At 32.0% G+C, this 26,179-nt stretch overlaps 2 long non-coding RNA genes across 2 annotated transcripts; both read left to right on the top strand.

Annotated features, from left to right (window-relative positions):
* The first annotated feature begins 14,890 nt into the window (after positions 1–14,890).
* LOC139504470 (uncharacterized) lies at positions 14,891–17,528 on the top strand. The gene is made up of 2 exons (XR_011659236.1): positions 14,891–15,004; positions 15,452–17,528. It is a non-coding gene; the product is annotated as an uncharacterized lncRNA (long non-coding RNA).
* Positions 17,529–18,254: 726 nt separating this feature from the next.
* On the top strand, positions 18,255–21,655 carry LOC139504469 (uncharacterized). Its single transcript, XR_011659235.1, has 2 exons — positions 18,255–18,395; positions 20,870–21,655. It is a non-coding gene; the product is annotated as an uncharacterized lncRNA (long non-coding RNA).
* Positions 21,656–26,179: the final 4,524 nt, after the last annotated feature.

Here is a 26,179-nt window from a genome sequence, read left to right as displayed (position 1 = left end):
GCTATTTTGTTTGCTTGCATGTGTCAATAATGACATTTGAACACTCAAACATGCTGTCATTGTCTCAAACTGGATAAATATAATAAACAATAATGTACGTTTTAAGGAAAGGAAAGAAATTATTAAGCAAATTAATCAATCCAAACTAAAACCCTTGAATGTTGAATAATCCTTATTAAAAATCATATTTCCTGTCCCCTCGTGTGCGTCACCAACTACACGAACCCATACTTTATCCCCTGTTTCTAGGTATAACAATGCCGATATACTGCTCGAACCATAGTTGTCATTTATTCCTTTTGAATATCCTTTGGCACCCCATCGATCTCCATTTTTCATTATTTTGTATTCTACTTTTTTCCCAGGATACACTAGTAAAGTAACAAAAAATGCAAAGTGACCAGCACGGGGACTTGTAAAGACGCCTGTTTCTCCATGAAAGACGTTGTCTGTGTTCATTAGAACATCTTTAAATGGTAAGTCTTGGTTGTCTCCTATATTAGACAATACGTCTTTTACATGTGCTACGAATCCTACAAATCCACCTGAAATAATAATATTACAAATGACAGTCATGAAGAATATTGACACTGATACAAAACAACAAGGTAACTTTGAGATGAAAACAGCAATAAAAGCGCTGTTCTTTTTCTTATTGTGTTTTTTTTCTTAATTTTTTTTTTTTGTGTGTGTGTTTTTTTTTACGGCTGTGCATGACCTGATTTGTTATCATTGATAGATGCCCCATATCCTTTGTTTTTCTATTACATATGAAATTTTCAACGTCATTGGATTTTTCGACTGTGAAACCAGAAAAGATAATTTTACCAACATGACGCAATTCTCAATAAGGGTTTTACATACATTGTATTTAAAATAAACAAAGAGTTTAAAATATCAATTCACAAAACGTTAAGATAAATTTTAAACAGTACCATGATCTATAATGGTTTACTTTTACACATTGTGACTTGGATGGAAATTTATCTGAGTGGCACTCATACCATATGTGAATTTAAAGTATATATAAAAAGAAGATGTGATATGATTGCCAAGGAGACAACTCATGCTAATCCTGGCAAATTATAGAAAATCTCTTCAGGTGAAAAGCATTATAATTAGTATTATTGTTTCATTGGTGATTATTTAGCATACTATTTTTTTCTAATTTGGTACATGTTTACATTGCAAATAAAAGCAGTGGATTAATATCAACCCTTTATGATTTACATGCGTCAGAAGCTTTTTTCTGGATTAACCTTCAACAAGAACCCTCAATTCTGAATATGACAAAGAAACAGGACGTTGGCAATAGTACAATAACATTACCTGATCTTGATGCTGGCATTACATTTGGAAAGTTCAAACTTCCATTTAACATTAAATCCAATTTCTGTTCTAGTTCAATATTCTTTGAAACTAGCGATTTCATTAAATTTCGTTGATGATGGTTTTCCTCGACCACATGTTTATTGAAACTTAAACATTCAGTAACCTATGTTAAAATACCAATAAAAATGATAAGTCTTTGTTAGAAATTAAAAGTTAGTACAATTATACACGTAAAAACTGTCATGCAATACTGTGGATTCATTTATTTTCGTTGGTACCAATTTTCGTGGATTGATGAAAACTTGCATATTCATAGATATGTAAATTCGTTGTTTTGGAAAATTATTCATACATTCCTTTAGAAAATCTGTATGTCGTTGATCATTTAAATTCGTGGTTCCTCTGTCCCCACGAAATCCACGAAAATTGGTATCCAACGAATATTAATGAATCCACAATATCCAGGTTTTGATTTGAAATAGGTTAAAACTTAAGACATATGCCACTTTACAATATTGAACTATTTGAAAGCAATTCTTACATTTAACTACATGAGTTTTTTTTAAATACAGTAAGGAATACATTTTGTAAGTCACTTCTATTCAAATGATCATAAAGATTAATTTCCACTTTTTCTAGCCTTTAACAGCTACGCCAGTAGCCAGAATTTACAACTTCAGTTTCAATATTGTTTTTATATAATTTTTACCCGAGAGCGATTTCAGTTATCACCAGCCTTCCAAGCTGCTGGAAAAATATGCTAAAATGATTCAAGCAATAGCAAGTCAACATTAATTTCCACTTTTTTAGCCTTTAACGGCTATGCCAGTAGCCAGATTAAACAACTTGCAATACTGCTTTTATATAATTGTTTATCCGAGAGCGATTTCAGGTATAAGTCTTGCCAGCTGCTGGTAAACATAATATGCTAAATTGATGAAGTTTTGATACTTCTCAAGACTTTGACGGAAAAAGAGGTAAAAGTTTTTATAGTTCTACAAACCTGTGATTTAATCAAATTAAGTTCAGATGTAATATTAATTTCTGAACCTCCAAGACAATTCATGGACACTAAAATGAGCATCACACAAATTAATGTGTGTATAAGATTGACCATTTTTCACAACTGTATTGCATGAAACAAACAGATCTTCTGATCTATTGCAGATATATACAACAGACTAAACTGTTAAACATGCTATCGTGTAACCTTTTCAGTCTTGGGACCATGAACTATAAGAGTTTATCTTAGTGTTTACAAACTTCTGTTCAATCCAAACTTTTTCACATTATTATTTTTACGTGACGACCTTGATATGATGGACAAAATCAGCACCACCCCCCCCCCCCCCCCCCCCCCCCACACACACCTTTTAGTATATCATAAACTGAGTTAAGCTTTGCTTTTTTAGTAATTTCCAATTAAATTTAATACATGTATATATAGAAAATACATCTTTTTTCCTCATATTAAGCGATTATTTTTGTTTACAGTTACTCTTTATCAAGTTTCGACCTGATATACCCGACTATATGGTATGGGTTTTTGCATTGTTAAAGACATATAATTGCCTTCTACCACTTATAATCGTGATTAGTTGTCTCATTATTCTTATATGTGATTACAGTAAGCTAATCCTATATTTCATGTATTCCCTAACAGTATCGGATAGTCATGACTAATATCTGAGTGTTCTGGATATTTGGGGAGATAAGAGGGATATCACCTGAAAGTTTGAAGGAGCGACACAGAAGAAATATATAAAAGCACATTCAAGTAATACTTTACCTTGTCTACAAAGTTTCCAGTTAGAAAATAAGCAGCTTTTATAAACAAAAAACCTTTTGTTTTTGGACGAATAAATCTTTTCTGAAAAGTTTTGAATTAGATAGGTGACAGATTGTTTATTTCATTAGAGACTGAGTTCGCCGTATAAAACGTTTCAATAATACAGTTATAAAATATAAACGTCAATTGAGTCGAAGATGTTGGTATTCACATTAAATTGTGGTAAACGCCTTTTTGTTTAGTTTTTTTTAATTTAAAAAAAAAGCAAAGTCATACAAAGATACTGGTACATGTACGATTGCCAATGAGACACGTATACATCAAAGTTCAAATGGAGAGGATGTCAGCAAACAGAGTCAACCGTGCGGCCTACAACAATGAGAAAATCAATAACGTATAGTCGTCTATGAATGGCACCGTTATGAAAAATGTGAAACAATTCAATTGAGAAAACTAACGGTCAACTTTAGAGCAAAAAAAATATATCAAGAACAAATATTACATAAGCCGACAACCACTGGACTACAGACGCCTGACTATGGATAGGCACATGAAGAGAGTGGCGCGGTTAAAACATGTCTGCTAGCGCCAAACCCTTCCATAACATATGGAAGTGATATAACAGTAAAACATATGAACAACGTGTACAATCAGTTGAAAAGGACTTAATTCACCAGATCCATGCAATGCAGAAAACAACCATAAATACTCGTCCGGCAGGGAATTTATAAATCACCATGCATCAACAAAAACACAAAGTTCAGATTTGAGAGTACGCGCTGTTACAAATGTAATAACAGCTACAGTCATCATAAATATGTTGTTTATTTAAACTATTGGTAATTTCAAGATGCCAATATGTGTTTTCTAAAATCTTAAGCAAATTTGAATTATTTTAATAACAGATAATAATCATAAAAGTACTAAGATTAATAATACGGCGAAGAAAAATAAGGAAATAGATAAACATATAAAAGAAAAAAAAATCTTTAAGTAACAATACAAAATTTATATATACAAATAATTCTTAACCACAAGTGTTGAGTGTGCCTTTTGTTGTAATCTGTGCATGGTTAGACAAATACTAAAAGGTTGAAGCGGAAATGACACCAGTGAATGCACTATATGGTATACTACTTACTTTGTCAATGCATGGTATATTATACTAGAACAAACCCGTGGTATCGCGGGTCCGTGACTGAATTAAGGTATATAACTATGCGTAAGCCTTATTTTAGTATTGGTATTGTCATCTGATAAAGTCATGCCGATCATAAAGCTGAATTATTTGATTCTCTGTTTTACGTCATGCCCGCTAACAAATTGAAAACTGTACCTTAACGCCTTATTTTTAGTATTCGTATTGTTATCTTAGAAAGTTATACTGATTAGAATACTGCAATAGGGAACAATTTAACAATGATTGAATTTAGTAGTCAACCCTGTGATTATGACCCGTGTATATAGCAAATCCTAAATACACCGTTTGGTGGTGCGCCTGTCAGATGCGGAACGTACAGATAAGGTACATGTAATAGGTAACAGGTGAATATACTATTGGTATCGGTATCGGATTCGACCCGGAACTTGTTAATTATTGCCAATATTAATTATGTGGAAAACAAAAGGGTCTGGAGTGGTGTAATTTTTAATCTACACCATTGTCCTATATAATATAAGCTATATCTAAAGTTAAATTCTTTGATTTGTCGTTTTTACCCGATGACGGCTGACAAATTGGACCTCGTTATTTTAGTATTATAGTTATAGATATATAACGCCTCTCAGATATGTTCAACTGAATAAACATAGAATCGGAATTTTGTATATAAATTATACCATTGGTTTTCTCATTTGAATGGTTTTACACCAATCATTTTCTGGCCCTTTATAGCTTGTGGTTCGGTGTGAGCCAAGGCTCTGTATTGAAGACCGCACTTTGACTTATAATGTTTTTTCCTTTACAAATTGTGACTTGGATGGAGAGTTGTCTCATAAGCTCTCATACCGCATCTTCTTATTTCTTTAGATTCTGAATTGTTCTCAAAGCAAGTATTTGTAATTATCTCACTTTTTTCAGATGCTGTACCACTTTTAAACAAGAATGTGTCCCTAGTACACGGATGCCCCATCCGCACTATCATTTTATATGTTCAGTTGACCGCGACATTGGATTAAAATTTCTAATTTGGCATTAAAATTAGAAAAATCATATCCTAAGGAACATGTGTACTAAGTTTCAATTTGATTTGACTTCAACTTCATCAAAAACTACCTCGACCAAAAACTTCAACCTGAAGCAGAACAGACGAACAGACGGACCAGAAAACATAATGCTTATAAATGGGGCATTAAAATGTTTTATAGTTATGGATTGTAATGCGTTTTTTTTTTTATTTATTATCAAAATGATACCTTATTATTGCTTTTGGATAGCAATATGAATCTCTGGTTTTATTTCCATAATCAATAATAAGCACTTTTTACCGATAACATGTCTATGTAGTCAATAAGATATATCATGTAATTTATTTTAAAGCAACAAATGTCAATATCGAAATAAGGATAAAACTACATTCCACTAGAATTCCAAATGACGTAAATGTTTGAAATTTTTATGTCATCGTATAGACTTCAACAATGAGCAAAAAACTTATACCGTATAGTCATCTATTAAAGGCACGACAATAATGTGAAACACCGAGGATACTCCCCTTAAAAATGAAAAAAAAGGAGTTTTGCTTTTTTTCTCTCAATGACGCGGTTTACAGCAACAGCAACAAAACTTAAGAACAGCTAGAGAATGCTTAAATAATTTTCTCTGGTTCTGTTTTGCGTCTGAACTGGTTTTAATTAGTTTGTTTTCTCTTGAATCGTCTTCATATAAAATGTTCTTAATAATAAATATTTTCCCGCTACTAAATTTCAATATATTCCCTTTAAAACAGGGAAACAGATAGTAAACAAAATCACCACAAAACAATACGGCCACTTATATTAGTGGTTAGAGAATACTTATGCCCGGATGTGACACTTATTTGACTGCAGTTACATAAAATTACTTAGCATTTATTGTATAAATAAGACGTTCTATTGTTTGAAATATCATTTGGCGGCAAAAATTTATATCGGAATAACATAGATCAAAATGGTAAGTCTATTACCATGAATACTGACATAAACTATATATTAAAAAAAGAACGATGAAGCCGAAACACACTATTTGTTTTGAGAACATGCGTTTATTAGATTGTAGTGAACACACGTGTTCTTTGGATAATTTTCATTACACGTGTCTAAACATTTTGAAAAGCTGATAAAAATTTAATATTTTAAAATATACAAACAAAATAGTAAAAACCAACAACCGTCTAAAGTCAACTTTACCAATTGCGTTATTTATGTATTGAAACTTTTACTATACCCTTTTTTACTGATTTTTTTTTCTCGATTAAACAGGACCCTTAATTGTTTTTTTTATTAATTTAACATAATTTCAAAGCATAACAATAGTTTTACAGATAAAAAATTACAGTTACAAATAAAATTGAGAATGGAAATGGGGAATTTGTCAAAGAGACAACAATCCGACCAAAGAGCAGAAAAAAACGAAAACCACTAATTTGTCTTCAATACAGTGAAAAAAATCCCACACCCGGCGGCCTCAGCTGGCCCATAAATATACATACCCGGCGGCCTCAGCTGGCCCCATAAATATACATAGTAGAGAAATGACAACAGGCAAAATATTGCATTTCTACTATTCGCTGAACAGTCATATGACTGTATCATATACCGTTCGAATGCATTTATAAAGCTCAGTTAAGTTTTTTACATCATATTTTAATTACAATTTCATCTACTGGTTCGAAAGCAGAATTTTATTACAGACAAAAGTAAAAGAACAAAAATACAGCGGAAAATTTAAAACGGAAAGTCCTAATCAAATCACTCCATACAGTTGAAAAAGTACAGATTTATCATTGTTCTACGATAAATAAAAAAAGTAACATGTATTCTGCAAGCACGTGGTGTTCCTTTTTCATTGAAAAAGGTGGCGCATCTTTTTTAAAGTTTGTATTTAAACTGCCAAGATCGAAGTTGCTTCTTCTCTTAACATTAAAAGAAAAAAAAATGTATTGATTTTTAAATGCAAAGTGAGAAATTAGATTGAAACTTTAATTCGAAACCCTCCACAGAAACTTTCAATGAAGCGAAGCGTATCAAAGTAATATTGTCCTCTGAATTTTGTTTTGTTTTTATTTTGTTTACATACCGGTATTTGTTCTTCTGTTTTCTTTTAAGAACGAACAACACTCTCTTTAAATTAACTCCTACAAAAATAAAATTTAAAATTGAGTGAAGCCTCAGAATTGAGTTTCAGGTTTGATGATAAATATTTCTTTAGATAGTACAGTAAACAAATGATTTGCGTCTCGTTTCATAAATTAGATATAAAGTACAATATGTAACCCTTCCCTTCGAAAACATATATAACATATATATTAAAAATAATGTAAGACGTGTTGAAGGCCGTACTGTGGCCTATAATGGTTTACTTTTACAAATTGTAACTTGGATGGAGTCTCATTGACACACATTGATACAACATCTTCTTATACTTAATTAGATTCAGAGTTGAGTTACAGGACTGTTTTGCTTAAGTTTTCTTTAGTAAGAATTGTAAACAAATGTTTTATAATTTCATATTCATTTTTATGAATGAAATTCAAATTGGAATTTGAATTCCAGTACTAAAATTGTAATCAATGCATTTTAAAGCTAAATTGTCTAGTTTAAACTTGTGTTTTCTATTTATTATTCTAACATGTGGAGCATAATTAAAGCATATTAAAGTAATTGATAAAAAGAATATGGATTCCTTCCATAAAATTTAGATTAAAGCATTTTAAAGCTCTCACGCCGTCTAGCGGATTCCGCGAAATATTGCGACGTTTTGTACGAATTACGTCCCTATGACCAGGACGTTTTTCTTAACAACATAAACATAAAGCAGATTCCTAAACAAAAATGTATCCACACTCTAAAACAGAGTGTTTTAATCTTACATTATGTGAATGTATTTGTCATTTGTTTTTGTTTTTCTTTCAGAAACGGACTACATACAGCTTGATTCTACTGCTTGTCATGACTTTAGTTATCACAGTGGAGATGTTTCCAGTTAGAGATTGTGACTCTTGTAATGCAAATTATAACCAACAATGTATTGATCACCCTTGTTCCGTGTTCAAAGCGGCTTGTGTCTTATACTGTGCCCGACTCTTACACCAATGTGACATTTACTGCAACCAAACATGATGGTTTGTTTCATTGTAACGTTCTCTGTTGAAACGTGTGTATACAATAGAACTTAAGGAATGTGTGGACATCCCATGTCAAAAATGACCTTTCTGATCCGGATTCAACTGGCATTTTGTGGACTTGTGAACTTGGAAAGTATTCTGTTTGAGATATATTTGAATATTGTGCACTAACAACTTTCATATTGGTCAGTAGGCAGCTTCTTTATTTAGTTTTGCTCAACTAAAGCATTCAGTATTTCATATCATGTGGTAATGTTAGACATTGAAAATTATGTACTTTATATTTTATACATATTTTACACAATAAATGTACATTTTGTATTATAAACAATAATGAATTTAGTCTTTAGAATCCAATGTTATAATTAATCTATACACTAACAATCTGATAAAAGTACAGGGCCTGTAGTATGCATAATGTTACTAATTTAAGTTTGTTCCGAACACCGGTGGTCCGAACGGACGTATTTTTATACATTTCTTACGATAAAGTAAAGCTTGGACACAAGGTCATAATTTCAATCAGATTGATACCTTAGAAGATTCATCGTCTATTTTTTAGCAACTGAAATATTATCGATACTGCAAAGATTATCGTATATATGTCTATCCATCCACGGAACACTCTATGTCTGCTAAAAAAAATGGAGTTGAGTTCGTTATGTATCTAGCGTTCAATTTACGCTTACTGTAATTTTCTTTAACGATGTAATGGTCCATGTTGTGATGTGCAAGTTTTGTTTATTAACTGAAGATAGAGACAATCTGACAGGGCAGAATTTTCAGAATGACTGTCCATTTTCATCATAATTGTCAAACGACTTCTTACAGAAGCTCTTGCCCTTAAAAAACAATTATTACCATTTTTTTCATTTAATACATATACGAAGATGTGGTATTAGTGTCAATTAGACAACTCTCCATCCAAGTCATAATTTGTAAAAGTAAACCATCATAGGTCAAATTACGGTCTTCAACACAGAGCCTTGGCTTACACCGAACAGCAAGCTATACAGGGCCCCAAAATGACCCAAACAGGGAAAACCAATTGTCTAATCTATATAAAAAAAAACGAGAAACTAGAAACAATTATGAAACACATCAACAAACGACAACCACTGAACATCAGGTTCCTGACTTAGGACAGATACAAAATAATGCAGCGGGGTTAAATGTTTAAATATGCACCAACCTTCATCCTGACCTGAAACACTAGTGTAACATCACAACATCGAACAAAAGACTATAAAATATCAATTGTAATGGCTTAACTCAATCAAGATTTATTTTACAAAAACAAGTGCACATATACTGAGCGAGCCTATTATCTTGAAAACTGTAATACATTTGTACATACACGAAATCTTCATATAGCAAAATTAGCCAGAACGATAAGATATACAAAAGGTCAAATCATTAAAATCGTCAGTTGGGTCTTATTTTTCTGCTTAATTGTCTAATATTTAGCACTAGCAAAAGGTAAAATTGTGGGCCCTTGTAGACGTTTTCCAACTGACTTTTATAGTGCCTTTTATAGTGCGTTCTTATGTTGTACTGATACACCACTGTCCCAGGTTAGGGGGTACCCCGCTTACATGTTTAACCCCGCCACATTCTATATGAATGTGCATGTCCCAATTCCGGAGCCTGTATTTCATTGGTTTTCGTTTGTTGATGTGTTACATATTTGTTTTTCGTTCATTTTTTGTACATAAATTAGACCGTTATTTTCCTCATTTGAATAGTTTTACATTTGTTATTTTACTCATTGTTGAACGCCGTATGCTGACATATAGTTGTCAATTTCTGTGTCATTTTTGGGTCTTGTGGAGTGGTCTCAGGGGTAGTAAAATCACACTTTCGTAATTCTTTTATCTTTCTGATGAACTATTATGTGGATCAAGAAAACCGCATAGGACACACCGATATTATAAAATTCTATCTCATTTACAATAGATAAGTTATATTACTGATTTGCATTATATTTTGCAAACAACTACGGTATTGTTAAGCTTGAACTAAAAGAGGAAAAAATGCATTTTACTGAATATATAATTTCATCATTTCTTTTTTCAAAATGGAAGAACATATTGTTAAGAAAATAACGTCACAAACGTATTTAGAATTGTCTTCATATTACCAAAGCTCCAATAGAAAGATTTTTCTGGCGAAATATGTGCTGCTACTTCATAAAGTTCCGTTTGATTAAGGTGGTACCCAACACATTCACTAAAATTAGTTTGGCTCGTTTAATTTTTATAAAATTTTGAAGAAGTATGAACTCTGACACTTTGACAAAAATATAAAAATTCCAAAAGGTTTGAACCGACCAATTTATCAGAAAAATTACATTGGTTATATAGCAGTTTGACAAACACTAATTTTGATCATTGAGAAACATAATATTCCCTTTACAACACAACGTAATAAAAACGTTTAGCTGATTTTAAAGAGTTATCTCCCTGTAGTGTTAAGTACCACCTTAATATACTATAATCACTTCCTCATCGATTGCGTGCTTGATGTAAAACCCAACTTGTCATCGTGTCGAAACCCGTCAAGAAATTATGTTTTATGGTTTAACATAGCGACTATGTTACATGTATTTTGCCAAGAACATCAATTTGACTGATGTATATCCATAAAACAAAGTCGTTGATCTTACATCAATAAAACGAAAATTTATCTGGCAATAAGATACCATTAAAAAAATGATGGATTGAGAGCTCTTTTTTTTTTGAAAGAGTATAATATCTATAAATATCATTTTTTTAATATTTGAAATGCATTTTATACAAATGCTAAATTTTTTCAAGCGGTTTCATTTTAGAATATCTTTGCAAGTATGAAGGACACATGATTTACTAAACGAATTGTTAGTTGTCTCAAATGAATAATTTTGTTTGAAATTTTTCATGTCGGGACATGTATAGTCAACCACACTAAGTTTTGTTTCTCATTGTTGAATGTCGTACCGTTGTCTATAATTGCTAATATCCACTTCATTTGAACCCATTGACAATTATACATCATCTCCTTATTTTTATTTTGATGGAATTTTATCTGAAATTTGAAATTGACGGTTTATTAATTTTGAAATTCTAAAGAAACTAACTTAAATGTTTTAACTGCTTCAGGCAAAGTTGGTCTATGAATGGATTTAGCTGAATTTTAGGTCCAAAATCAAAGCTCCTCAACAGTATTAAATCCTTCCTTGGCTTTCAAATATTTGGCTCTGAGCGTTCCTGATGAGCGCTTTGAACGCATGCAATTTATAACACGTTGTTTTAATTTTTTGACTGTTGACTCTCAGTGATATTATGAATACTTTAACTTTCAAGCCGTTTGCATTGCCAATACCATACATTTTGTACATTTGACATGAACTTTATAAAAAAAAAGCAATCTAATAAAAATATAGATCTCTGAATTTGATATGCGCGACGTTAGTTAGGATTGATCTTAATTTTAGCCAGATTGATTCATAAAGATAATTATTTGAACTTGACCTGTAGACCTGTAAGAAAACTAGTTTAAAATTTATGAACAGAAATAAATAAAGTTGTAGTGAATTCCTTTCTCATAATGTGAAATGAACTTATAGTCGGATGTCAAAAGGAAATTGATAAATACATGATAAAAATTACTTAAGATTTCAATGTTGATACTAACACAAAAGTTGTTATCAAATAATTATACTGGTAGTCGGTGGGCGGGGTACATGTATAAGAACCGTCAATGAAACTTCCATTTGTTTATTATATTTGTTTGCAGTTTGGTATACAATTTAATAAACAATATATGAAATTGTCGGCAAAGATGAAATTTCTCTGGAAGAGTTTTAGAAACTGACAAAAAGTGAGGTTTGACAAGCGTTTCTCCTCTTTTGTAGAGAGTACAAATATAGTTTATATTACCGACAATATACATACATGTACCAACTTCCAGGCAAGGACCGAAGCTCATAAACTCGGAACGCAGGACTTCGGGAATGTCCGGAGAGCCGCGACAGCATTGCTTCAATGTTGATTGTTGCTATCTGTCAATCTGCATCCGGCAATAAAAGCTTTAGTTTATGAAATTGAAATACTATTAGCTGTTTGAAGAAATCGACATAACCTAAACTCGGACAGCGAAGACAACCCCCAGATGAATAATTGTCACACAAAAAAATAGATATTCACATTACATCTTGGTCAACACTGAAACAGGGTAACTGGAGACTTCATTAGTAGAAGTACTAAAAAAAAAAATAACATTATTTGTTTACCTGTTATTTGTATAATAATTGGCTGATTGCAGGATAATGTAAATAAAACAACTTGAAATAAAAAGAAAATATATGTATGTAAAGAAATCGATCACTAAGAGGGCCGCAAAATGAACTGTCATGCACTCAAAATAATATTCACATTACATCTTGTTCAACAACGAAACGAGATAAGATGGAGGCTATATTTCTACAAGTAAAAATTAAAAAAAATATATTTGTGTACATGTTATTTTGTAAATCAGTTTGCTGTTTGCAAGTTAAAGTTAAAGTTGATAAAATAATTCCAAAATGGAAAATATATTCATGTAAAAGAACCTTTAGCATGTAATATGGATAACAGTCTTGTTGAAGATAATTATTTTTTGGTCATATGGATATTCATAGTCACTAGTGAAAAATAGACAAAGGTAACATTTTGTACCAAGGAACATTCAAACCCGACGAGTCGAAGAAAAACTGAAAAACTGAAATAAACATGACAAAAATAAAAATGTAAATGTAAATGGCCGTCACACTAAACTCCAAAACATATAAATAAACTAAATTGTAAGGTTAGTCACCACAAGTTTTCTGTTAAATGGATGCCAATTGGTATAGACTAGCAAAACTAAGAAAGGCCACTGTCTCCTTACTAAGCTTTGGATAAGCCGAATATGCGGCGCGGATCTCAACCCTCCCCTAAATCTGTAGCCAATGTAGAATAAACAAATACACAGCAATACGTACAATCAAACTCAGTTAAAAAGAGGTCCAAGCTCGATGTCAGAAGAGGTAACAAAAGAAACTAAGCAAAATTACATGGATACATACATAAACAAAGGACTGCTAGCAGTTATTGACATGCCAGCTTTAGACCTTGATTTAAGTGAGTGTTAAACTGTAATATACCAAAACGTTAGATATATCTATAGATCTAAAAATGAGAAAAGAGTCGATTGTCACTTGTATAATAGGTCCGTAGATATATTGTTCTATTTCGTAACCGTGGCAATATCCAATACGAGTAGCTTATTAATAATAAAGAACATTTTGGTCTGCAAATATAAAACAAAACTATGGAAATTAACATTTTCGCCTGTTTCATTTGACGATCATAGCTCTACGTGAGTTTTGTGGAATTGTTCATCCTTCATCCTTTGTCACAACACAAACCCCACCAAAAACTGGGGCATAAAACTTTGCTCAGTGTTCATAGCACAAAAATCATGCTCGAACATAAAATCCAGCAATTTGATTGGTTGATTTTCGAGTACGAGTACAAAAAACTGACTCGAAAGTTTTATGACCGCAAGGCCTGGCCTTGAAGTCATAAAACTTTGCTCAGTGCTCGGAGCACAAAAATCATGCTCGAAACATGAAATCTAGCAATTTGATTGGTTGATTTTCGAGTCTGAGTACAAAAATCATGCTCGAAAGTTTTATGACCGTGAGGCCTGGTGCTCCGGAATTGTAAGCAAATCATGCTCCAAATGTGCCACCCGTCGTGTTGCTCATGCTATTACAAAAACCCGGTAAATAGTATAATTCGGTAGGTCACCTTCGTGGAAAGGGAAGGGGATTGTCATAAGAAACATATTCGATATCATCTGTGAAGCGGTTATTCCATAACGGTCAATCAACTTGTGATGACATGTGTAAAATTTACGAAGTGGTGATTTCAACTTCAAAATTTAGTACTCTTGGTTTATTAGCTTCCTAGTGAGCAGCAACCCCTTTCAAGGAAATCATGATTCTACACGTTTAAAGCTGATACAGCTCCAATGTAAATGAAAGGTCTTTGAATTCACAAATATTTCAATCTTCCAATATTAATGTAGCATTGTAAATAGGCAAAGTTTATCATGAAACGTTTGCAATTCATAAAATTAAAACACTTTAGTATCTTTCGTGAATACGATTATGACTCGTTTGTTATAGGCGGCATTCCACATGCGTCAAATATAGTTCCAACGGTTCGTGAAAATATTACAATCAAATCGGACGTTTAAATATTAGTATGCGATTGAAAATATATTTTCATTACGTTATATTCATCTAATATATAAAAAGTCTCTTTACTACTACTTGCCCTTCAAAATAGATGAAAAGTATAAAATACGAAACCACAATTATTTTATGACGCAATAATTTCAAGGAAGCGGTTAAAAATATATTTCTAGTCGGAAGTCACATCGCTTTTATATACAATGTACAATTAAAATAAGATTCAAATTACCGAGAATTAGATATTTATTAAGTCTTACTTTTATTTTTCCGAGTAACCATAAAGAAAGCTTTGTCAATATGGTAAGTACTATATATTATATTACTCTAACTATGAATACAGTCTAACACTTTCTGTTAAATCTATAAATTGAACTGAAGCTTAGTTGTATTATTTGCAGTAAAAATAATTCTATTTTTTTCCATTTTTTATAGGTATATACTTTTCATCGATCATCTAACGATCTTTTCAGATGTTAAGACATACCTATATACTTTCATTGGATCAATCGGGAAAAAATGAAAAAAAAGTTGAAATTATCTCTTTAAAATCTATTTTCCTTTGATTTTATCATGTAATTAGGTTTTGGCATATTTATTAAGATAATTTTGTAGCATAAAACAAACTAACCTTGTTACATGTTTTTCAATTTTACTTCAATTCAAGTATTTTCATTAAATGTATTTTCTTCAATTATGATAATTTGAAAACATGCAAACCTAATTTCTTCTTAATTCGTCTGCTTGTAGATACGAAATACATACTGCTGGGTTACTGTATTGGTTTGCTGTTTAATTGTTGCAAGCAGAAAAGTTCCAATTCAAGATTGTGCATCTTGTAACGCTAGGTATAACAGACGGTGTACTGAACAGCCTAGTCCATCTACTAATATTATAATTAAGTCGGCATGGGCACATCGCTGTGCTGAGATCTGGGATGAGTGTGAAATTCACTGTGCTATAACGACTCACGCGCGCGTGACTGATGATGAAAAACCCGCCAAAATTCGGAGGTGATCTCAGAAAGATTTCCAGACATTTTTATTTGAGAGCACCACTCACACTTTGAAGAATCTGCACATCCTAACACGTTTAAAGTCTCTTATAGATCCAATGTACATGAAAGACACAACTATTTCAATCTTTCAATGTATCATTTCAAATAGGCAAAGATTATAATCATGAAACGTTTGCTATTCGTAAAATCAAAAGACTTTAGTTTTTTACATAAAACTTGGACTTGTTGGTGAGGCAGAATTTATATCTCTTCTGCAGTGCGTCAAATAAAGTTCCAACTCTTCGTGAAAGTATATATGAAAAAATCGGATTGATAAGTATTAGTAAAAAGTAAAATCACAAAAATGCTGATCTCCGAGGAAAACTCGAAACGGAAAGTCCATATTCAAATGACAAAATCAAAAGCTCGAACTACGAATATCATAATTAAGTCGGCATGGGCCCATCGTTGTGCTGAGATCTGGGATGAGTGTGAAATTCACTGTGATTTAATGACTCACGCATGATGTAAAATAAATTCTTGGAAATTATAAATATGCAGGAAAGACATTTATAAATTAATGCTTAAATGTTGTCGTATAAGAAAACATTATTGGAATTTGTGCAAGCGGGAAAGAGTTTAAAAAAATTAGTATCGTTGATGGATAACAAAAAACTCTTGGAGTACGAGCATACACAGGACAATGAATAAAAGAAGATCTTGGAACATTTTAACATACATTTGAAATCAGGACAGATATTAAAAATTCAACAATTCAACTTCGACGAATAATAATTCACTCTTGGAATTTGTACATAAGCAGGACAGATAATAAAACAAGTGGAGGTATAATTATATACTAGGAATATATAAATATAATATACGAAGTAGGACAAAGATTAATTGGTACCGATTAATTTGATCTACTATTGAAAAATATTTAGTGTCAACACAATATCATACTATTTTGATAGTATACTGAATATATTAGCACCTGAGATCAACCCCAGTTTTTCGTGCGGCTTAGTAGTTAGTGTTCTATTTTGCGTCTTACGTTTTATTATTTGTCTGTTTGTCTTTTTCTTGTTAAGCTATGGCGTTGTCAGTTTATTGTCGATCTATGAGTTTGAATGTCCCGCTGGTATCTGTTGCCCCTTTTTTCAATCAATTCAAAACCTTATGTGTCAGCGCTGGCGTAATTAAATCTATAATCGGACGTTAGAATTAAAATTGGTTTGATTTGACTTTAAAGAAACTACTAAGTTATAATGCCTTAGCAGTAAAGATACTATATGATCATTATACATAGAGAGACACAATACATACAGATTTAATTATTTAAGGCATCTTGGATTTTAAAATATATGATATTATTCATGTATGTACATTTTTTCTCTGTGCTAACTGTTAGTGCCTTTTTGTGTGTGTACTTTATTCCTGTGCCATAAGGTTGTCATTTTAGTGGTATTTTATGATCCCAATATAAGCTGGAGGATTGGCTAGCCTGAAAACAAGGTTCAACGCTGCATTTTATCTTAAAAAGTCCTGTACCAAGTCAGGAATATGGCAGTTGTATTCTTGTAGTTCGTTTCTATATATGTTGGCGTTTGTTTTTTATTGCAGTTCCGTTGTTGTCTTCTTATAATTGATGTGTTTCCAACAGTTCAAGTTTTTCTCCTGGATTCGTGTTTGCTTACTAATAATCGTCGTATGACTATTGAACAGCGATACATTACTGTTGCCTTTATTTAACATTTCCACACCTTACCCTTACAACATAATTGTTCATTTGTATAGTATAATTCATGATTATTAAATGCATACCTGTTATTTCTACTTCTTTTTATCATTGTTTTTATCATTTGTTTTTAAATGATTATTGTTTCATTGCATCATTTGTTGCTTCGATTGGTAGATATTTATATAAATAGTTGTAAATAGTTGCTTTGATTGGAGTCTGGTATCATGGATGAGTTTTGACAATGAAAAGTTGTGTCAACGTAGAGCAGTTGCTATTGTGCTTATAATATTCTAGGTTGCAAAATGTGAGAATTCAGTTTCTCTACTTCTATGGAAATGTATCCCTTTTCGGACCCATTGTATAACAAATATTAATCAACGTGTAGTTACCGGTGATCTCAAAAGATCATTGGATGATTTTAAGGGTCGTGACCTTTTTAGCTAACTAGATGAATCAAAATATGCTATAGCAGATGTTAATGAAATTGACAACTTCGTGCAATGTGAAAGGTACTCGAAGCGGATTTTCGGTTAACAAAAAAAGAAAATGTGTTTTTCAATCATTAGAAAAACAGATTCTTACATAGTTACTCGTGGATTATCGGATTTATACCAATCTCGATAGTTAAATTATAAATTTTAAAGTCCTCGCCGAGGCTCGGACTTCAAAACTTATAATTTAACTATCTCGATTGGATAAATCCGATAATGTAAGAATCTATATGTATCAATATATTTTTACAACATATTAGGTCAAATATATCTTGATGAAACTAGAATCTACCACATATTTTTCAGTCGCTAACTATTAAAATTAGCGGTTTAAGACAAGTTCTAGACGGATGTGACATCGAACCTGACAAATACTGTGGTTGAAATTATACAACATTTGATGTGACAATCAGTCATCAATTTATTTTTGAACTGAACTGAATTGAAGATAGGTATGCTAAAATGGTAAGTACAATTGTACTTTATATTTCAGATCAAAACTATTTAGCACACGTCTTACAAAAGTTAGGAGTGTTGCAGTTGGTATCCATTTGTTTAATGTGTTTGAGTTTTTGATTTTACCATTTGATAATGGGACTTTCCGTTTTGAATTTTGCTCGGAGTTCTATATTTTTGATATTTAACTTCTTTCAGATTAACTTTTTTTACATGCGCAGACAGTTTTGCGGCAAAAATTTTACCCAGAAAAAAACAAGCAATTGCTGGTTACTGGTACGTTTGAAAAAGCTTTAAATATTCATAAATTTAGTAATAATCAAATAAAAAAAATACTTTTACTAACAATAATAAATATTTGAGTATATGTTTATGTAATCATTAATTGCTTTTTATTATTTAATCTTAAAGGAAGTTTGCAGTATAAGTGCATTTGTTCTTCAGTTTGTTTTTAGTTGCCTTTGGGGAGGGTTAATTGATATGTTTAAACAACATCTTTTTTTTTTAGAAATGAGAGATGTAATGCGATTAAGTTTTACGCGCCTGCAATACAAGAAAGGTTTAGCTAGCTAAAAACAGGTTTAATCAGCAAATCATATACATTTAAAAAATGTCTGTACCTAGACAGGAATATGACAATTGTTATCCATTCGTTTGATGTGTTTGATTTTTCCATTTCATTTTGAACTTTCCTTTTTGTATTTTTCTCGGAGTTCGGTATTGTCGATATATAACTTATAATAGTTAGCTTATTTTTCAATTCATGTTTTTAAAATAGCATTTATTGAATAATACTGTAATTTAAATCATTCTTAAATTTAGAGAAAAAAAAAACAAAAAACAAAAACAACTATGCATCTTCTGAAACGTCTGATATATACATGTATACCAGTACAAATTATTTGAGTATATGCTTATGTATTCCTCAATTGTTGTTTTTTTTTAATCTTAAAGGAAGTTTGCAATTAAAGTGCATTTTCATCTTCAGAAGTTTGCAATTAAAGTGCATTTCATCGCCAGTCGATGGAGCCAGTGTGATGTACTTGGATTTAGGTGTTTTTAGGGGAAGAATTGATCATATAAAAATGTTAATCTAAAGGAAGTTAAATAACAAGAATTGCATGAAGTGTTTTTCAATAAACAATTGGCATTGTCATGGGAACCAAGTGTGCTCTTCTGCTTGTCAACTTGTTCCTTTATTCATATGGGGCTTACTTCATGCAGCCAAGGAGGAATGAAAAGAAGCTTTCATTTTTCTTCAATTTAACTTTCCACTGTATAGAAGATGTCCTTTCACTAAAAAAAATCAACGTTTAGCTAACTATTTACAACACTGGGTCGATGCCACTGCTTGTGGACGTTTCGCCAGCCCAGTAGTCAGCATAATACTTTAATTTAGATTATCAATTATGTGGTCATTTTTATAAATTTCATGTTTACAAAACTTTGAATTTTTCGAAAAACTAAGGATTTTCATGTCCCAGGAATAGATTACATTAGCTGTATTTGGCACAACTTTTTGGAATTTTGGATCCTCAATGCTCTTCAACTTTGTACTTGTTTGGCTTTATATCTATTTTGATATGAGCGTCACTGATGAGTCTTATGTAGACAAAACGCGCGTCTGGCGTACTAAATTATAATCATGGTACTATTGATAACTATTTACACCACTGGGCTGATGCCACTGCTGGTGGACGTTTCGTCCCCGAGGGTATCACCAGCCTAGTAGTCAGCACTTCGGTGTTGACATGTATATCAATTATGTGGTCATTTCTATAAATTTCCTGTTTACAAAACTTTGAATTTTTCGAAAAACTAAGGATTTTCTTGTCCCAGGAATATATTACCTTAGCCGTATTTGGCACAACTTTTTTGAATTTTGGATCCTTAAATTCTCTTCAACTGTGTACTTGTTTTGCTTTATAACTATTTTGATATGAGCGTCATTGATGAGTCTTATGTAGACGAAACGCGCGTCTGGCGTACTAAATTATAATCCTGGTACTTTTGATAACCAATTAGAGAGTTTGTTGTGCTCATCTATCCAATCAAATATTTCCATGTTTAAAGGATACATTAGATACATATTAAACGGCCTCATGTCTTAACTTTCATCCAGAAATTGACAATGAGGGTCGTTTAATTTAAGAACCAAACTTTACGACACGACATGATTTCTGTTTCCGAAATACATTGACCAGTTATGGAATATCTGCTTCACAGATGAATATATTCCAATCGTTGTAACCACAATCTTGCATTTTGGTGGGGGTCGTATTGAACCGTCTGTAGTTTTCTACTTTGTTTTTTGTATACTGTTGGTTGTCATTTCGTCTTTTCTTTTAATTCCCGTAGCGTTCTCAGCTTTTTATTATTTTTAAGTTTGAATGTCCGTTTTGAGTCCCTGTGATACTATAGATTTTTTAATTGTGTTGGTCCCATGACAGCTAATCGAAATTATAATTTTTATTTAATTTTAGAAGACTATTACCATAATCCTAGTAGCTGTTATTAGCCTCTCTGTGATGGTATCAGGAAGAACGATCTCAATTCGACACCGTAGGGAATGTGACTCGTGCAATATGCGCTTTAATCGAAACTGTATCAACCGACCATGTCCATACGCATCTTTCATTGACCGATCTTCCATCTTCAGATCGATCTGTGTCACAGATTGCGCCAGTCGATGGAGCCAGTGTGATGTACATTGTAAACGTTGGACAAAATAATATCTTGTTTTCTAATTATTGTGGGCATCACTAAATGCACTACACTTTCAGACTACTGTAATGTGCATTATAAAAGGCGAAAAAAAATTTGCATTTTATCTCCGAATTTTTGTGTGGAACCATTGATCACCAGAATTATCAACCACTGTGATGTGCATGGTTAATATTTGACAACACATTTTAGTTTCATATTGTTTCTTTATGTGTGTTATTACTGCATGTGTAAACCCGCATATGATAACAAATTCAGAGGTTTGAGGAGATGTGTGAAATCATTCAGTTTTCATTTCTGTCAACTGGGACTGTCAACACCTAGAACAACATTACTTTTACAACATGAGAACATTCTTCATATCTCTTATTTCATATTTGCCATTATACACAACGTTTATCTTTTCTATAGGTTGAATGTACGTGAAAATGCAAGAATTATTACAACATTTGAATTTATCTTATATGTGATGTATAAATTTAAATCAACCAAAAATGTATTTTGTATATAATATTTAATAAACAACGAAAATATTGTTATATAAATTTCATATCGATTTTGGCAAAAACAGTTAACAATAAATGCAACAATGCTGATAACAGTTAACAACACATTGGAAAAGGCCAAAACAGGTTAACATAAAAAGTATCCCCCCCCCCCCCTCATTTAATGTCAGACGTGACAGGTGATGTTATATGTGTGATGTAACATGGTTTATTATAAGTCGAAACCAAATAAACACGCCTTATTTTAATCGACGCATGTGAAGCATTGAAAAGTCAGATAAGTCCCCCGAGGAATCACTAATTACCAGTGACACTACCTCGTTTCATACTTGAAAAAGAAAAGCATTTTATTCAAAATTAAAAAGCACAAAATATGAATGGTTAAATTATTAAGACCAACAAATCAGATAAACATATTCAAAACTTTTCAAAATCACATATTCTTCGTGGTATGCCTGTGAATGGTCGATTACATGTGTATGCAATAAAAAGTTGCAAGATATGGGACCTTATGACAATGGATATGAAACAATTTCGGTCTATATACATTTTAAATAAGTTGCTGAAGATGTCGAAAAGGTAAATTGTATTTCTCGTTTCCCGAGTTTCCTGACGACGGAATTTTTTCGTAGGCTTGATAAAAAACGATTGCAAGATTTGTGTATTTTGCAACTTTAAACTGTACAAAAGGCTAATGACTTTTGATTTCCTAGTTATAAATACCGATCGTCGTAAAAGTAAAAACGGAAAAGCCAATAGCAAAATCATAAGCTTAATGTATCTGGTTTTAAAGCTAGCTAAACCTCTCACTTGTATAACAGCCGCATAAAATTCCAGTATGTTGACAACGAGGTGTGAACAAAACAACCCGACACAATAGGTAATAAATTCCAAAAATTGGGATACAGCAGTCAACATGGTGTTATAAACTTAATCTCTATAAAAGGAAACATTTATGTAACAATGAAACGTTAAAAGGCATACACGGCAAAAAAGAATGATAATAAGACAAAAAAGTTACCATTACACAACGAAGGGAGATATGAGTACAGAACCACGTCATATGTAACAAAGAAACATAAATAAAGCATATAGCAAAAATGAAGAACGACTATAAGGATTTTTGCTACTCTTCTTTTCTTTTTTTTTTTAACTTTTTGTCAGATATTCGGATTCCGTTAGTTTTATTCCATGTAGTACCAATACTAAGCTTACTCTGTATTTCTTTTCATGATATATTTTAAAAGCTTTTTTTTAAAATCTTGCTACTTTTCGTAGGTATTGATGGGGAGATGTACCAATGATAATTGTATCAAGAAATCAAGAGAAATTCTATATAATTTTCCAACCAATTATACATTGGGTTATATTTCAAAAAGAAGGACCCATTTTTCCAGGTTTTTCAGTACTGTTATTTATCTATTATCAATAAACAACATTAAAAAGCTATTTTTAACCAGAGTTGCGAACATACTTAAGTATGGTGTTACATTTACATGCACTTTCATATGTTATATAATTACTACTTATCACGTAGTTTGATCGTGGAAAATGCAGTTACCCTATTGTTAGTTTCCGTGTCTATAATTGTAGTGCAGCTTTACTAGTATTTTAGGCTACAATGATACCACTTAAATCGTAAACAGAATTGCGTGGGCGAGGGTCTGGATAGGTGGACAATCACTGTTTTTTTTTATTATCTTGTTTTCTTTTGCCCAGTACTCTCTATACTTCATAATTTAGAATACCCTTATTCTCTTTATTTTTTTTTGTGTTGCTTATTTTTCTTTGAGGTTTGAAATTTGTGCAATTTATTCTGCACTTGCTGTCTTTTATCCTCTATTTGTACAAAATAAATACACCTTCCAGACTCTCATGGGTGTAACAACTTTTTTTGATGAATTTAAAAAAAAAATTCAAGTCAAGTCGATAAGCAAAACATAGAGATTATGACCCTGCAAATTGCACCATTTAAGAAAGGATGTGATCAATATTAACAAAATGGTACAAACGTTAAGATAAATAAGGGGACAAAAAAGAACCCCGAAGAGGTAAATAGTTGTTTGAATGATACATAAACGGCATGTACTTATTTAATATAGAACTCGAAAGAGAGAATGATGAAGTCATCATGCGGTGATAAGTAATAAAAGAGAGGCGACAGATACCAAAGGGACAGCCAAAGTCGAAAACAAATTGACAACACAGAAGATCTTGCAATGTTATATACAACCCTAATAGCAAAACGAGTAAGGAGAAATGAGGTTTGCCAAAAAGTATAAAGACCTATACAAGACAACTTATATAATAAAAACGAAAATTAAATTCTACAAGAACAACAAATAATTGAAAGATAACTATGACACAACTTACAAAAGATTGTGTTAGCCTGGAAAAATCTTTTTTTTGTGTATAGGATTAGGCATAGTTGACTTTGAAACTAATTGTTTAGTAATTACATAAAACAAAAAATCTTTACATTCTCACACGAGGAACAAAAAGAACGCTTGACGAATAAAAGATATAAATACAACGAACAGTCTTAACGGACAATAGCTGTGAAAACAAAGAGCAAAGCCTAACGGTTTCGAAAGCAAGATGCAAAGCTTGACAGACACATGCTTTCAAAGAAAGAACAGCCTTAACGGAAAAGGAATATGAAAACAAAGAACAAATCCCAACGAAAAAATCTTGACGAACTTAGGATAGGAATAACGATTGGAATTTTTTCTGCTGAATGATAGCAGTACTAACACCCAGCTAATCGTGATTGTCAAAAATATGATAGTTGAAATAATCGATATTGAATTTTCTACCCAGAAATGATAGACAGAATAAATGCAGTGTATTGAATATAAAAAAGTAAAAAATATTTTTTTTTATAATATTTCATGCGTCTTATGCTCTTTTCTTAAACTGAACATCAGAAAGCTACAAAAGGGAGCAACCATATAACTTCAAGGGGGTGGGGTTATATTTTATGTCAGTTTGTCTCGCGTAAGTTTTCAAAATTTAACACTATAACGTACAGAAAAATTTCGATTCTGATTATTTTGTTTTGTCATCTGCTTGATCACAAAAATATTGTCTTTATAATGGGAATCAGAACATATTTTCAGAAAAAAAACGTAGCCCCTTTTGTGAATTTAAATGGTCGTTCCCTAACATATAAATACACAGATATGTTAGAAAATGACCAAATGCAGCAATTTTTTTCTGCCGAAGATCAAGTCTTACTTTACCCATCAAATCATAAAACGTAGTATTAAGATGTAGGTTAATATGTTAAAAGAACTAAAGACAACGACACACCTCTTAACTACTTAGTATGTGATCTACGATATATAATAATAGAATGTAAACACGGAAATGACTGATCCGGTGGCCACTTAGAAGATAAACAGATATACCTATCTTCTTCCTGACATTTCCTGTAGTATATCATTATAGTAAACAATAAGTGACCTCCATAAACCCTCTGGAATTTAGTTCAGTGTCAGCCGTAATAAAAATTTAACAAGAATGTTTTCATAGTTCACCGATGCCCCACTATATTGACAAAACTCTTTAACTAAAACTTGAATCGGGACAGACGGACGAACGAACGGACGCACTGACCAAAACAAAATGCCCCAAAGTGGTGCATAAAAATGAAAACAACACTTTAGATTTACCTTCACCAGGAACGCACAAAGCTGAATATTTTAATTCAAATGTAATTGTAAAACAGGAACACTTAACCAAAATAAAAGGGTACAACATAATAGTTGATTCCATCGAAATTGAACTTTGCTATGTAACCAGGTTTTATCCACTATTTTCTACATAAGATAGTTTTTCTCGGAGTTAGCTATTTGTTTTTATAATTTACTTTTTCCTGGGTTTCTTCTTAATTGAATTATTTATCAACAGACAATTGCAACTTAAATGGTTTGTTATAAAATCTACTGTTGAGGAGTTTGTACTTAATGTCAATGATCAGTATGAATAAAACTCACCAAAGATAATAAGGTTATAGTGTCACTTAGTCAGACGGGCAACATGAAAGGCAAAACAAAATATGACGTTGTAAAGCACCGGAAGTTATTTAGCATAAGGGTAAATAAGCCCGGGGAATAAGAATCCGAAACGTAACGAATAATACTGTAAGCAATGTATATATTCTGGGTTTAATCATTTTGTAAGGACACAGAGTCATACGACTTTTATCGGAGCTCCCGAATAAGACACCATCTGCAGACTTTTGATATCAATAGTCAGTCGTTTATTGAAATCATACGTATCCACGTCAGAGGTTTAGCTAGCTATAAATCCACCATTTTCGACATAGGAATATGCCTGTAAAGTCAGGAATATGGCAGTTGTTATCCATTCGATTGGTGTGTTTGAGCTTTCGATTTTGTCATTTGATTACGGAGGCCCCTCATGGGGGGGGGGGGGGGTCCTAGTAATCACATAATCACCATTTTTTTGCCAACATAATCACATAATCATTAAATATTTGCTTATCTTTAGTAATCAAATAATCATAAACTAAAAGTACAGTCCTAGGTAATCAAATAA

The sequence above is a fragment of the Mytilus edulis genome, chromosome 14 (genome assembly GCF_963676685.1).
Source record: "Mytilus edulis chromosome 14, xbMytEdul2.2, whole genome shotgun sequence".
Lineage (NCBI taxonomy): Eukaryota > Metazoa > Mollusca > Bivalvia > Mytilida > Mytilidae > Mytilus > Mytilus edulis.
This window is presented reverse-complemented; position numbering and strand designations above follow the sequence as displayed.